Genomic DNA, 13,468 nt, shown 5'->3' on the forward strand with positions numbered 1-13,468 from the left:
AGTAGTTATATTCTTGTATATAGGAGCAGTATTATAGTAGTTATATTATTGTATATAGGAGCAGTATTATAGTAGTTATATTCTTGTATATAGGGAGCAGTATTATAGTAGTTATATTCTTGTATATAGGGGGCAGTATTATGGTAGTTATATTATTGTATATAGGAGCAGTATTATAGTAGTTATATTCTTGTATATAGGGGCAGTATTATAGTAGTTATATTCTTGTATATAGGGCAGTATTATAGTAGTTATATTCTTGTATATAGGGGCAGTATTATAGTAGTTATATTCATGTATATAGAAGCAGTATTATAGTAGTTATATTCTTGTATATAGGGGGCAGTATTATAGTAGTTATATTCTTGTATATAGGGGCAGTATTATAGTGGTTATATTCTTGTATATAGGAGCAGTATTATAGTAGTTATATTCTTGTATATAGGGGGCAGTATTATAGTAGTTATATTCTTGTATATAGGAACAGTATTATAGTAGTTATATTATTGTATATAGGAGCAGTATTATAGTAGTTATATTCTTGTATATAGGGGGCAGTATTATAGTAGTTATATTCGTGTATATAGAAGCAGTATTATAGTAGTTATATTCTTGTATATAGGGGCAGTATTATAGTAGTTATATTCTTGTATATAGGAGCAGTATTATAGTAGTTATATTCTTGTATATAGGGCCAGTATTATAGTAGTTATATTCTTGTATATAGCGGGCAGTATTATAGTAGTTATATTCTTGTATATAGGGAGCAGTATTATAGTAGTTATATTCTTGTATATAGGGAGCAGTATTATAGTAGTTATATTCTTGTATATAGGGGGCAGTATTATAGTAGTTATATTCTTGTATATAGGATCAGTATTATAGTAGTTATATTCTTGTATATAGGGGCAGTATTATAGTAGTTATATTCTTGTATATAGGGGGCAGTATTATAGTAGTTATATTCTTGTATATAGGGAGCAGTATTATAGTAGTTATATTCTTGTATATAGGGGGCAGTATTATAGTAGTTATATTCTTGTATATAGGGGGCAGTATTATAGTAGTTATATTCTTGTGTATATAGGATCAGTATTATAGTAGTTATATTCTTGTATATAGGAGCAGTATTATAGTAGTTATATTCTTGTATATAGGGGGCAGTATTATAGTAGTTATATTCTTGTATATAGGAACAGTATTATAGTAGTTATATTCTTGTATATAGGAGCAGTATTATAGTAGTTATATTCTTGTATATAGGAGCAGTATTATAGTAGTTATATTCTTGTATATAGGGAGCAGTATTATAGTAGTTATATTCTTGTCCACAGGGGGCAGTATTATAGTAGTTATATTCTTGTCCACAGGGGGCAGTATTATAGTAGTTATGTTCTTGTCCACAGGGGGCAGTATTATAGTAATATTCGTGTATATAGGAGCAGTATTATAGTAGTTATATTCTTGTATATAGGGGGCAGTATTATAGTAGTTATATTCTTGTATATAGGGGGCAGTATTATAGTAGTTATATTCTTGTATATAGGAGCAGTATTATAGTAGTCATATTCTTGTATATAGGATCAGTATTATAGTAGTTATATTCTTGTATATAGGAGCAGTATTATAGTAGTTATATTCTTGTATATAGGAGCAGTATTATAGTAGTTATATTCTTGTATATAGGAGGCAGTATTATAGTACTTATATTCTTGTATATAGAAGCAGTATTATAGTAGTTATATTCTTGTATATAGGGGCAGTATTATAGTAGTTATATTCTTGTATATAGGAGCAGTATTATAGTACTTATATTCTTGTATATGGGGGCAGTATTATAGTAGTTATATTCTTATATATAGGGGCAGTATTCTAGTAGTAATATTCTTGTATATAGGGGCAGTATTATAGTAGTTATATTCTTGTATAGAGGGAGCAGTATTATAGTAGTTATATTCTTGTATAGAGGGAGCAGTATTATAGTAGTTATATTCTTGTATATAGGAGCAGTATTATAGTAGTTATATTCTTGTATATAGGATCAGTATTATAGTAGTTATATTCCTGTGTATAGGGGGCAGTATTATAGTAATATTCTTGTATATAGGATCAGTATTATAGTAGTTATATTCTTGTATATAGGGGGCTGTATTATAGTCGTTATATTCTTGTATATAGGGGCAGTATTATAGTAGTTATATTCTTGTATATAGGGGCAGTATTATAGTAGTTATATTCTTGTATATAGGGGCAGTATTATAGTAGTTATATTCTTGTGTATAGGGGGCAGTATTATAGTAGTTATATTCTTGTATATAGGGGGCAGTATTATAGTAGTTATATTCTTGTATATAGGGGCAGTATTATAGTGGTTATATTCTTGTATATAGGGGCAGTATTATAGTAGTTATATTCTTGTATATAGGAGCAGTATTATAGTAGTTATATTCTTGTATATAGGGGGCAGTATTATAGTAGTTATATTCTTGTATATAGGGGGCAGTATTATAGTGGTTATATTCTTGTATATAGGGGCAGTATTATAGTGGTTATATTCTTGTATATAGGGGCAGTATTATAGTAGTTATATTCTTGTATATAGGAGCAGTATTATGGTAGTTATATTCTTGTATATAGGAGCAGTATTATAGTAGTTATATTCTTGTATATAGGGGAAGTATTATAGTAGTTATATTCTTGTATATAGGGGCAGTATTATAGTAGTTATATTCTTGTATATAGGAGCAGTATTATAGTAGTTATATTCTTGTATATAGGGGCAGTATTATAGTAGTTATATTCTTGTATACAGGAGGCAGTATTATAGTGGTTATATTCTTGTATATAGGGGCAGTATTATAGTAGTTATATTCTTGTATATAGGGGGCAGTATTATAATAGTTATATTCTTGTATATAGGACAGTATTATAGTAGTTATATTCTTGTATATAGGGGCAGTATTATAGTAGTTATATTCTTGTATATAGGGGCAGTATTGTAGTAGTTATATTCTTGTATATAGGGGCAGTATTATAGTAGTTATATTCTTGTATATAGGGGACAGTATTATAGTAGTTATATTCTTGTATATAGGAGCAGTATTATAGTAGTTATATTCTTGTATATAGGGGACAGTATTATAGTAGTTATATTCTTGTATATAGGAGCAGTATTATAGTAGTTATATTCTTGTATATAGGGGCAGTATTATAGTAGTTATATTCTTGTATATAGGGGACAGTATTATAGTAGTTATATTCTTGTATATAGGAGCAGTATTATAGTAGTTATATTCTTGTATATAGGGGTGGTATTACAGTAGTTATATTCTTGTATATAGAGGCAGTATTATAGTAGTTATATTACTGTATATAGGGGGCAGTATTATAGTAGTTATATTCTTGTATATAGGAGCAGTATTATAGTAGTTATATTCTTGTATATAGGATTAGTATTATAGTAGTTATATTCTTGTATATAAGGGGCAGTATTATAGTAGTTATATTCTTGTATACAGGGAGCAGTATTATAGTAGTTATATTACTGTATATAGGGGGCAGTATTATAGTAGTTATATTCTTGTATATAGGAGCAGTATTATAGTAGTTATATTCTTGTATATAGGATTAGTATTATAGTAGTTATATTCTTGTATATAAGGGGCAGTATTATAGTAGTTATATTCTTGTATACAGGGAGCAGTATTATAGTAGTTATATTCTTGTATATAAGGGGCAGTATTATAGTAGTTATATTCTTATAACAGGTTTTCTCCCTTCCCATATTTCATCAGTATCATAAATAACGTAGGTAGAAAACTCTTCAATTTACCAGTTCTATTTCTTTGCTCTGTATATATTCATCCTGCGCTGGTGATGTGTAGGAGTGCTTGGCACGTACGTAGTGAATATTTAATAAACATTTTAAGCAACAGATGGTACATGTGTAAAACAAATGGGAGAAGATCCTTCTTTTTTTAGACTGGAATAAAAAAACCTGACCATCTTTGTTGGTGGTAATGTTCTGTACAGCCTCACTTTGACAGCAGAAAGCAAAGCAAAGTCTTTTATAGAGATGTCTCATGTACTGGAGGTGGCCATTTTGAGGGCTCATAGTCATGGAAGGGAGTGGGAATGTACACAGTGACTTCACCAGCAGAATAGTGATTGCAGCTCTGGAGTATTTTGCAGGATGTAACTCAGGATCAGTACAGGATAAGTAATGTATGTTCACAGTGACTCCACCAGCAGAATAGGGAGTGCAGCTCTGGAGTATAATACAGGATGTAACTCAGGATCAGTACAGGATAAGTAATGTAATGTATGTACATAGTGACTCCACCAGCAGAATAGTGAGTGCAGCTCCGGAGTATAATACAGGATGTAACTCAGGATCAATACAGAATAAGTAATGTATGTACACAGTGACTCCACCAGCAGAATAGTGAGTGCAGCTCTGGAGTATAATACAGGATATAACTCAGGATCAGTACAGGATAAGTAATGTAATGTATGTACACAGTGACTCCTCCAGCAGAATAGTGAGTGCAGCTCTGGAGTATAATACAGGATATAACTCAGGATCAGTACAGGATAAGTAATGTAATGTATGTACACAGTGACTCCACCAGCAGAATAGTGAGTGCAGCTCTGGAGTATAATACAGGATATAACTCAGGATCAGTACAGGATAAGTAATGTAATGTATGTACACAGTGACTCCACCAGCAGAATTGTGAGTGCAGCTCTGGAGTATAATACAGGGTGTAACTCAGGGTCAGTACAGAATAAGTAATGTATGTACACAGTGACTCCACCAGCAGAATAGTGAGTGCAGCTCTGGAGTATAATACAGGATATAACTCAGGATCAGTACAGGATAAGTAATGTAATGTATGTACACAGTGACCCCACCAGCAGAATAGTGAGTGCAGCTCTGTAGTATAATACAGGATGTAACTCAGGATCAGTACAGGATAAGTAATGTATGTACACAGTGACTCCTTTGATCAGTGCAATACATTACAGTCCGCTGGATCTTTCTACTTCCCTTTAGCCTCTGTAATTTTTCTGCCGTTCTGATCTTTTTGTGCCAGTTTCTCTGCGATGGAAAGCCGCAGTTTCTCCCTAAGCAGATGGATGTTGAAGTCAAGAGATTTCATTTTCCCATCGTGTCTTTTTGATAGGTGGTGTTTCCTGGCAAGATGAATCCACGTCCAGGCCCTGATAAGGTAAGCATGCAGGTCACACTTAGAGCCCTGGGTTCACACCCGGATATTTGATCGGTTATCAGTGTCCTCTGTCAGTAAAGAGTCTTGTGGGGGTCCATTCTGTCCAGATTACTCCTAGAGTGAGGACTGAGACCCCAATAATGTACACTGAGTGGTAGAGGACAGCAGGGTACCACGTGTAGGATGGGACACTTCAATGCTACTGCATACAAAGCCTACATTTCAGCTACCAGGCGGGCTCTAAAACAAGTCGCAAAAAAATGTAAAGGGTAGTTTTCCTTTAGACATTCCTATCAGTATTTTCCAGTTTTGCCTAGATACATCCAAATACACCCCCCTAATAAGAGAGAGCTTTCTAGCACTTTAATTTTTTTCTTACCCTGGTTGCAGTTACTGCTTATGGCCAGTAGGGAGATATGTAACATCTGCTATTATCTGTATACTCCTTCATTATTGTCTTTACATTGCCTAAGGTGAAAACTGAAAGGCAAAGCCCATAATCTTTATAATAATGACTTAAACCTCTATTTCCATTTTGTCCCCCATGATGGTGTACTGGGAGGATGATCCCTTGACCTCAGTAGGGACAGGAACTGAAAGCAGTTAAAAGGGCCCCACCCTCAGCATTCCACCAGTGTATTTACTGTCCCTACAGGAGTCAGGGGAAGAGGATTCTATTTTCATCCTAGGGGGGGGGGGGGGGGGGATTGAACACTAGATTTCTAACCTTCGACATTGAGGTCAGGATCGGGGGCTTCCCTCCTGACAAGCATTCCACTTGGGGGGGGGGGAGTGTACCTAGGGGTTTCCCTCCCCTTGCCTAAGAAAACACCCGTCCGCCTGTAGTCCCGTGAGACTAAAGCTGAGCGGAGCACTTCTACCGGCGTCCCGACCCACGTGGGGTTTCAGCTATGCGACCAAACATCCGGTGGAAGTGGCGTCAGACGACTGCACGGACAGAAGTGATGTCGCATGCGGGGACCGGCATCGGCAACGCGGAACAGGTAAATAGACCGGCGTGTTCAGTGCAAATTGCCGGGTGCATCCTGCTCTGAGGCCTGTGTTTCCAAACGTTTACTTTCCTGGTGCCGATCCGGTGGGGTCCCAGTTTGAAGAATCTGAGGTCTCCTGCCCATCCACTCCCGTGAGTTTTCCCCATGGGGATAATACCCGTCATGTTACTGTAAGCTGTACTATCCCTCTCTCGTTCATTAGGTTGAGAAAGAGGGATCCCAAAAACGTAAGCATGGAGAGCTTAAAAGATCCAAGAAATGCGCTACATGCTCAAATGCTGGCAGACGCATACAACTAACAACTATGTGCGACATGTATTAATAAAGTAATCAAAGCAGAACAACCCTCCTTTATGGACGACCTACGTTCTATGATTAGAGAGGAAGTTTAATCCTTATCATCAATACGTGGCCATACCTCCCCCGTATAAGAAGGCGAAGTTAGTAAACGAACCTCCATCTAAATCAGACACTGAAGGGGCCTCTTTTTCTTTCAAAGATCCCGGGGACATAGACGAATTTGGGTCAATAAATCCTGAAGGAGATCAGGATGAGAAAAAATACTATTTTTCCTCTGAAGATATGGACGATTTATTAAAAGCAATCGGGTGCGATGAATATTGAAGAAGTTAAAAAACAAAAAGACCATCCAAGATGAGATGTTTGGTCGCTCAAAATCAAAGAAAAAGCGTGTGTTTCCATGTTAGTGAAAACTTGTTTAAATTAATAAATAACGAATGGAAGGACCCAGAAAAGTGGCTGCGGGGGTCTCCCGTCAATTTGGATATTGCCACCTTTTTTTTTTTTTTTTAAATATCCTTTTTATTGTCAGTTTTCACATTTTTTTACAAACATTTCACGTAAGAGTTACATCATGAGTGCGCAGCACTCAACTGTCATGGGATTAACTTTTAAATTAAATTCAACATAACATATAAACACACCAACATAGAAACATGGCATAATTGTCGATCTTCAGATGGACCAAACAAACATGACTCCCCCAACTCCAACACCACTTAGATCATCAATGAGTTTCCACTCATCCTTTCTCCCCCAGCTGGCTCACAGTTGCATCCTCCCTAAAGCGCCTGCCAAGAGCTGCGTGCAGTACCACTTTGTGTACTGGAAAGGCCTAACAATTTCCGCTATTTCGGCTGTTGTACATTGCGTTTCTATAAATACTTGCCACTTATCAAATAGCTTCTTGGTTCCCGTTTCCTTCCGCCTTTCCACCTCCACCCTCTCAAGAACCAATAACTGTTTCAGCCGTGACACAATCAATTCTAACCCCGGCGTGTCTGCCTCTAACCAGTGACTCAGGAGGCATCTCAAAGCTACCAGTAAAATCGTGTGCACCAACACGGGAGGTGATCTTACTCCTCGAGCACCCTCTTCCTCTGGCGGCCGCGCCTGATGGAATAGTAGCGCTTGAGGCGTCATTGGGAGATTCGTTTTCCAATGGTCCTTAATATATTTCTGTACCATCCCCCAAAATCGTTTCGTATGTACACACCCCCACACTCCATGCCACAAATTCGTCAGTGGTGTATTGCACTTGGGACAACTTGTAATGCGATCAGGGAAAGATTGTGAGGGCAAGATATTAAAGCCATATATTGCTGCATGCATCAACTTGAAATAGGTTTCCCTCCAGCTCTCTTTTATCACACTCTTCCGTACCGTCTCCCAACCCCCCAGTATGGTCTCTCCTATATCTGGATCCTGAGTCCACCGTTCCCAGCTTTTAAAACTAATCCTTAATTGCGGACGAACAAAACCCTCTCTCAATGCTCTATACATTCCTGAAATGGTCGCCCGCCCAGTTGTTGGACCTATGACCTCATCCATAGTGTGCGGAGTAGCTTCCTTACTCAAATCCCTGAGCCTGGAGGTACAAAATGTTCGTACCTGAAGTACTTGCAAAAAATTGACTCTATCTATTATGGGCCTGAGTTTAGCGGTGATTTCCTCCCCAGTTAACCACCTCTTTTCCTCTGTGTGCATAAGATCCCCTGCGCTACCAATGCCTACCCTCCCCCATGAGGCAATTCCGTCCCCCTTGTCCATTCCTGGTAAAAACTCCGGATGACCGCTCAACGGCATATACTTCGATACCAGGTGGGGTAACCCAAACTGCTTACGTACCACTTTCCAAGCTAGAACTGTATCTCTCAATACAATGGAGGTTTTGAGACGGCACGGAAGAGAAGCGATTCTACAATGTAACAAAGCTTTCAGGTTCCAGGGTGAGGCATACTCCCCTTCCAGATCTAAGTTGGAATAATTGCTTGTTTCATGAAGCCAATCTACTACATGACGCATAAGACAGACCACGTTATAACCCCTGACATTCGGAAAGTTCACACCCCCTTCTTGTTTGCCCATCATGAACTTGGTGAGTGCTATGCGCGGCCTTTTTCCTGCCCATATAAATTTAGTGAATGAAGCCGTCAATTTCGAGACATCCACATGCTTCAATAAGAGAGGTAGCGTTTGAAAGGGGTATAGCAATCTAGGAAAACTAACCATCTTGATCAGATGACATCTTCCCAAGAGGGACAACGGCAATTGGCCCCATCTAGTGAGTTCCGCTTGTATTTTTTTTATTAACGGGGGATAATTTAAGCCATACAGAGTGTCTGGTACCCTCCCTATTTTGATACCCAGATAGGTAATGCAGTGTTCCACCGGTGATATCCCGCAACCCAAGGATTGCCAAAAGGTCTTTGGCAATGGTCTGCCCAACTCCAGCAGTTCGCTCTTAGCTATATTGACTTTGTATCCCGAGCATTGCCCAAATTCCTGCAAAAATTGAAAAACCTTCCCTAAATGCTCCTGAGGGTTTGACATAAGTATGACATCATCAGCGAACAGGGCTAATTTCACTGCACAAGATCCCACTTGAATGCCTCTGAACATATCCGATTCCTCCAAGAATCTGGCCATAGGTTCCAATGCTAGATTGAATAGCAGGGGCGACAAGGGGCAACCCTGTCGTGTTCCTTTATGCAATTGGAAGGGATCTGATAGGAACCCCGAGGAGTGAACGCGTGCTTGCGGGCTATTCTAGACTCCCTTCAGGAAGACCCGGAAATCTCCCTGAATGTTCATTTTGTCTAGCACCATCCCCAGCCATTCCCATTGTATGTTATCAAAGGCTTTCTCTGCGTCTAGCGCTAAAAGTGCCGGCCTGGTACCTGGCTGGGGATCGTGCCTGACTGTTTCTAGCACCGTCAATACCTTGCGTAAATTTGTCACTGCAGCCCTGCCCTTTACAAAGCCTACCTGAGATTTTCCCACCAGTATGGGTAGATACATAGCCAGTCGATTGGCCAAAATTTTTGTGAGAAATTTCTGATCTTGATCTATCAGCGAGATGGGGCGGTACGACCCCGGGTCACGAGGATTCTTCCCCTTCTTGGGTAACACCTTTATATGCGCTACCTTGGCCTCTGCTGGTAGAGCTCCCGTTCCTAGTAAAGTATTATAATATGCCACCAAGGTAGGGCTGATTTCTTCTCTCAGAGATTTGAAAAACTCCCCTGTGAATCCATCCGGACCCGGGGCCTTTCCGTTAGATAATGTTTTAATGGCGCTCCAAACTTCCTCTAGTGTAATCTCCGCGCTCAAATGACCATTCTGCTCCTGGGTGAGCCCTGGCAACTTCACCTTCTCCAAAAATTCCCTCCCTTTTTGGAGATCTATGGGTGTTTCTGAGTAAAGGGCTTGGTAATATTTACTTAATATGGTATTGATTTTTTTTGGGTCCGAGGTAGGAGTTCCGTTTGATTCTTTAAGTGTTGTAATATGTGCCGGTGCATACCTCCCCTTTGCTAACCGCGCTAATAATTTGCCCGCCATATTGCCGAAACGCATTAAATCAGCATCAAATTGGGACCGGTAAATACTCTCTCTTTTGTCTAACCATTGACCAAACTGTCGCTTGGCTTCCTTCCATTCCTCCCCCAATAGCATTGATGGCGAATGTAGGAATGCTGTGTACGCACGCCGTAATCTGTCGCTCGCTGCCTTGTATCCTTCGGTCGTCTTACGTTTAAGATTAGACATATACTGCATGATTTTCCCTCTTATTACCACCTTGGCTGTACGCCAATACAATGACTGTTCCGAGCGATGCGCTACATTATCCCCATCGAATTCCATCCACCACCCCTTAAGCTTCTGTGTAAAGCCCTCATCCTTTGCCAGAAAAGCGGGAAACCTCCAGATAAAATCCGTTCCTCTAGCTACTGTGTCAGCCAATGTAATGGTAACCGGAGCATGGTCCGAAATAACTAAATCTTCAATTGCCGCTTCACGTAAACGTCGCGCCATTGCGTCACTAACAAATAATCAATACGCGACCATGACTGATGAACATGAGAGAAATGTGTATATTCCCGCGCATCTGGGTGTAAACTCCTCCACGCATCTATTAGGGCCGTGTGTCTTAAAAAGTCGGGCAAGATCTTATCTCTATTTCTCTGCGAACTAGTCCCTGCGCTCCTATCCTCCTTTGAAGACCTTACAGTGTTAAGGTCTCCCCCTAAAATCAAAAACCTAGTGCGATCCTGCTGGAGTTGGGTTTCCAAGTGACCAAAAAAACCAGTGTTAACCGTATTTGGGCCATACACATTATGAATACTGATGGTTTCCCCTGCATGTTCCATCACTAGATGGATCCAACGGCCCTCGTCATCCCGCTCCTGGGACACCAGCGTAAACGCAAAGTTTTTATGTACCAGAATTATAACTCCCGCCTTACCCTCCCTTGCCGACGAGCCAAAAACCTGACCCACCCAGAACTTTTGCAAATACTTAAACTCCGGCTCGGTAAGGTGAGTTTCCTGCAATAGGGCCACATCAGGATGCAATCGTTTCATGTGCCTTAAAAGTTTGGTCCGTTTCTGTGGGGATCTCAGCCCTTTAACGTTCCAAGAAACTATTTTCATGTTATTGGACCGTGTTTAAGATGAGCTAAAGTGCCTAAAAGTCGTGTGGAGTCCAGGGAGTCAGATCCGTCTTTTCCCAAGAGCCATGTACAAACATTAACATTAACATCATAACCAAACCCTGGCTTGTAAGCCAGAACCAACAAGGCCAACCATCCCTTACATAACAAAATCATAAAATCACCTGCGGCAAGGGTTAGCAGTCCCTTAAAGGAACAGTGTCATCACAAATTATTTTTTTATATGTTAAAGATGTTAGTGCTTTATTAAAAACGTTTATATTCATTTGTGTGTTTGTGTTTTACTTTTTCTTATTTTTACACTTTTTCTTCCCTATGGGGGCTGCCATTTTTTGTTCCATTTCTGTCTGTGTCGATTAACGACACATACAGACATGGAATACGGCAGCCACAGTCCCATAGGGACTGCGAACGGCTCCCGTCCCATTGACTTCAGTGTACGGCGTCTGTGTGGGAACTGCGCATGCGCCGCTCCCACACAGTCCAATTCGAAATTGGCGCCGTCCGGCGCCATTTTCCTGTGGACCGGAAGTCGCGGCCGGACAGTAATATTACTACTTCCGGTCGCGGCTTCCGGATTTGTGCACTTGGACCAGCGGCAGCAAACGGAGCGGACGGGCCGGAGGGAGCCGCGGCGGCAGGAGCAGGTAAGAGATTTCAATGTATGTTCGTGTTTGTGTGTGTTTACTACTGTATGTAAACCTACTACACTGTGTGTTAGCTCAAAAAATGGCGACACACAGTGTAGGAGGTTACACCGTTCAAACCCCTCGTTTATCCCGGCACTAGCCAGGATAAAGGAGGGGGGGATGCTGAGAGCTCACTAGAGCGAGGGCTTTTAACCCAATGTTGCAATGCTGCAATTTTGGGAATAGCTCCATCTAGTGACCAAAAATGGGTAGTATTATAAATTTTGAATTAATTTATAATATTTCCTGACTCGTGAAAAAAATAAAAAAAATTTGAACAATGTTTAATCACCCACACACTAAATGTTTAATTTAAAAAAACAAAAACATGTTTTTCTGGCAACACATTCCCTTTAATACCCACTGGTGTATGTGACTTCACTTTTTTCTGTTATGCCAGAACGCGCCCCTCCCTCCCCCTCCCCCCCAGCCTGCCTATATGGCTCCTTCCATGAGGAAGTAACACCTGCCCTTGCCCCCTCAGTACCTCTTTGTCGCCTGCGCACCCTTATGTACATTCCCTTATCATTACTTTTAACAGCCTAGAGTCCGTTAGGATTGCATCCTCACATTTCCCTATGAACCTTGCTTCGCTTCAAGGTTTCCCTACCTCCGTGTCCCCTATCTCCTACCACAATTTCCCTCAGACTGCCATTGTAAGGGTATGTGCACACACACTAATTACGTCCGTAATTGACGGACGTATTTCGGCCGCAAGTCCCGGACCGAACACAGTGCAGGGAGCCGGGCTCCTAGCATCATACTTATGTACGACGCTAGGAGTCCCTGCCTCGCTGCAGGACAACTGTCCCGTACTGAAAACATGATTACAATACGGGACAGTTGTCCTGCAGCGAGGCAGGGACTCCTAGCATTGTACATAAGTATGATGCTAGGAGCCCGGCTCCCTGCACTGTGTTCGGTCCGGGACTTGCGGCCGAAATACGTCCGTCAATTACGGACGTAATTAGTGTGTGTGCACATACCCTTACAGATAACACTAATCCCTTGCGTGGGGGAGGCATTGTATCACTCCCGTTCAATCCCGCCCACCAGGGACAATCTCAGATCCTGATCTAACTCCCTCACAAATATCTTGCAGTGAAAAAGCAGGGAAATATCAGAATGCATATACTTCAACCTTGATAACATTGTAGCATTGTAACAATAGGTCAACTATTGACCGAAACATAGTGCTGTATAAGACCGCAAAATATCCCCCTCAATAACTTTCAGATTATCTGTAAACTTATCTGTATCTGGTCGGAATCTGCAATTGGTCTACAGCGTCCACAAAATCATCATCACAACAGCTTAAATAAAATGCGCCAAAAAGGACTTCGTCCGTCAATCAGGAGACGTGGATCGGGTGCGGTCCCGTGTTCGCCTCTGCGGCTTCGGAGAGTCCCCTCTATTTCCGGCTCGACCCCCCCGGGATCTTCCAGGTGTGGGCATTAAGGCTTCTGCCCAGGTACGCTCCATATTTAGCCGGTTCCTTTTGTCTTCTCTTGACTTGCGCTGCGGACTATGTACTGGACTGTGACGCTCCTCTTGCTGTGA

General features: G+C 40.7%; 1 long non-coding RNA gene across 1 annotated transcript in view; it reads left to right on the forward strand.

The window, feature by feature from the left end:
- The first annotated feature begins 6,000 nt into the window (after positions 1-6,000).
- Positions 6,001-13,468, forward strand: part of LOC142666061 (uncharacterized) — a 46,153-nt gene continuing 38,685 nt past the window's right edge. The window contains exon 1 of the long non-coding RNA XR_012851628.1: positions 6,001-6,235. This is a non-coding gene — a long non-coding RNA (uncharacterized LOC142666061). The remainder of the gene's footprint in view (positions 6,236-13,468) is intronic.

The sequence above is a fragment of the Rhinoderma darwinii genome, chromosome 13 (assembly GCF_050947455.1).
Source record: "Rhinoderma darwinii isolate aRhiDar2 chromosome 13, aRhiDar2.hap1, whole genome shotgun sequence".
Classification (NCBI taxonomy): Eukaryota; Metazoa; Chordata; class Amphibia; order Anura; family Rhinodermatidae; genus Rhinoderma; species Rhinoderma darwinii.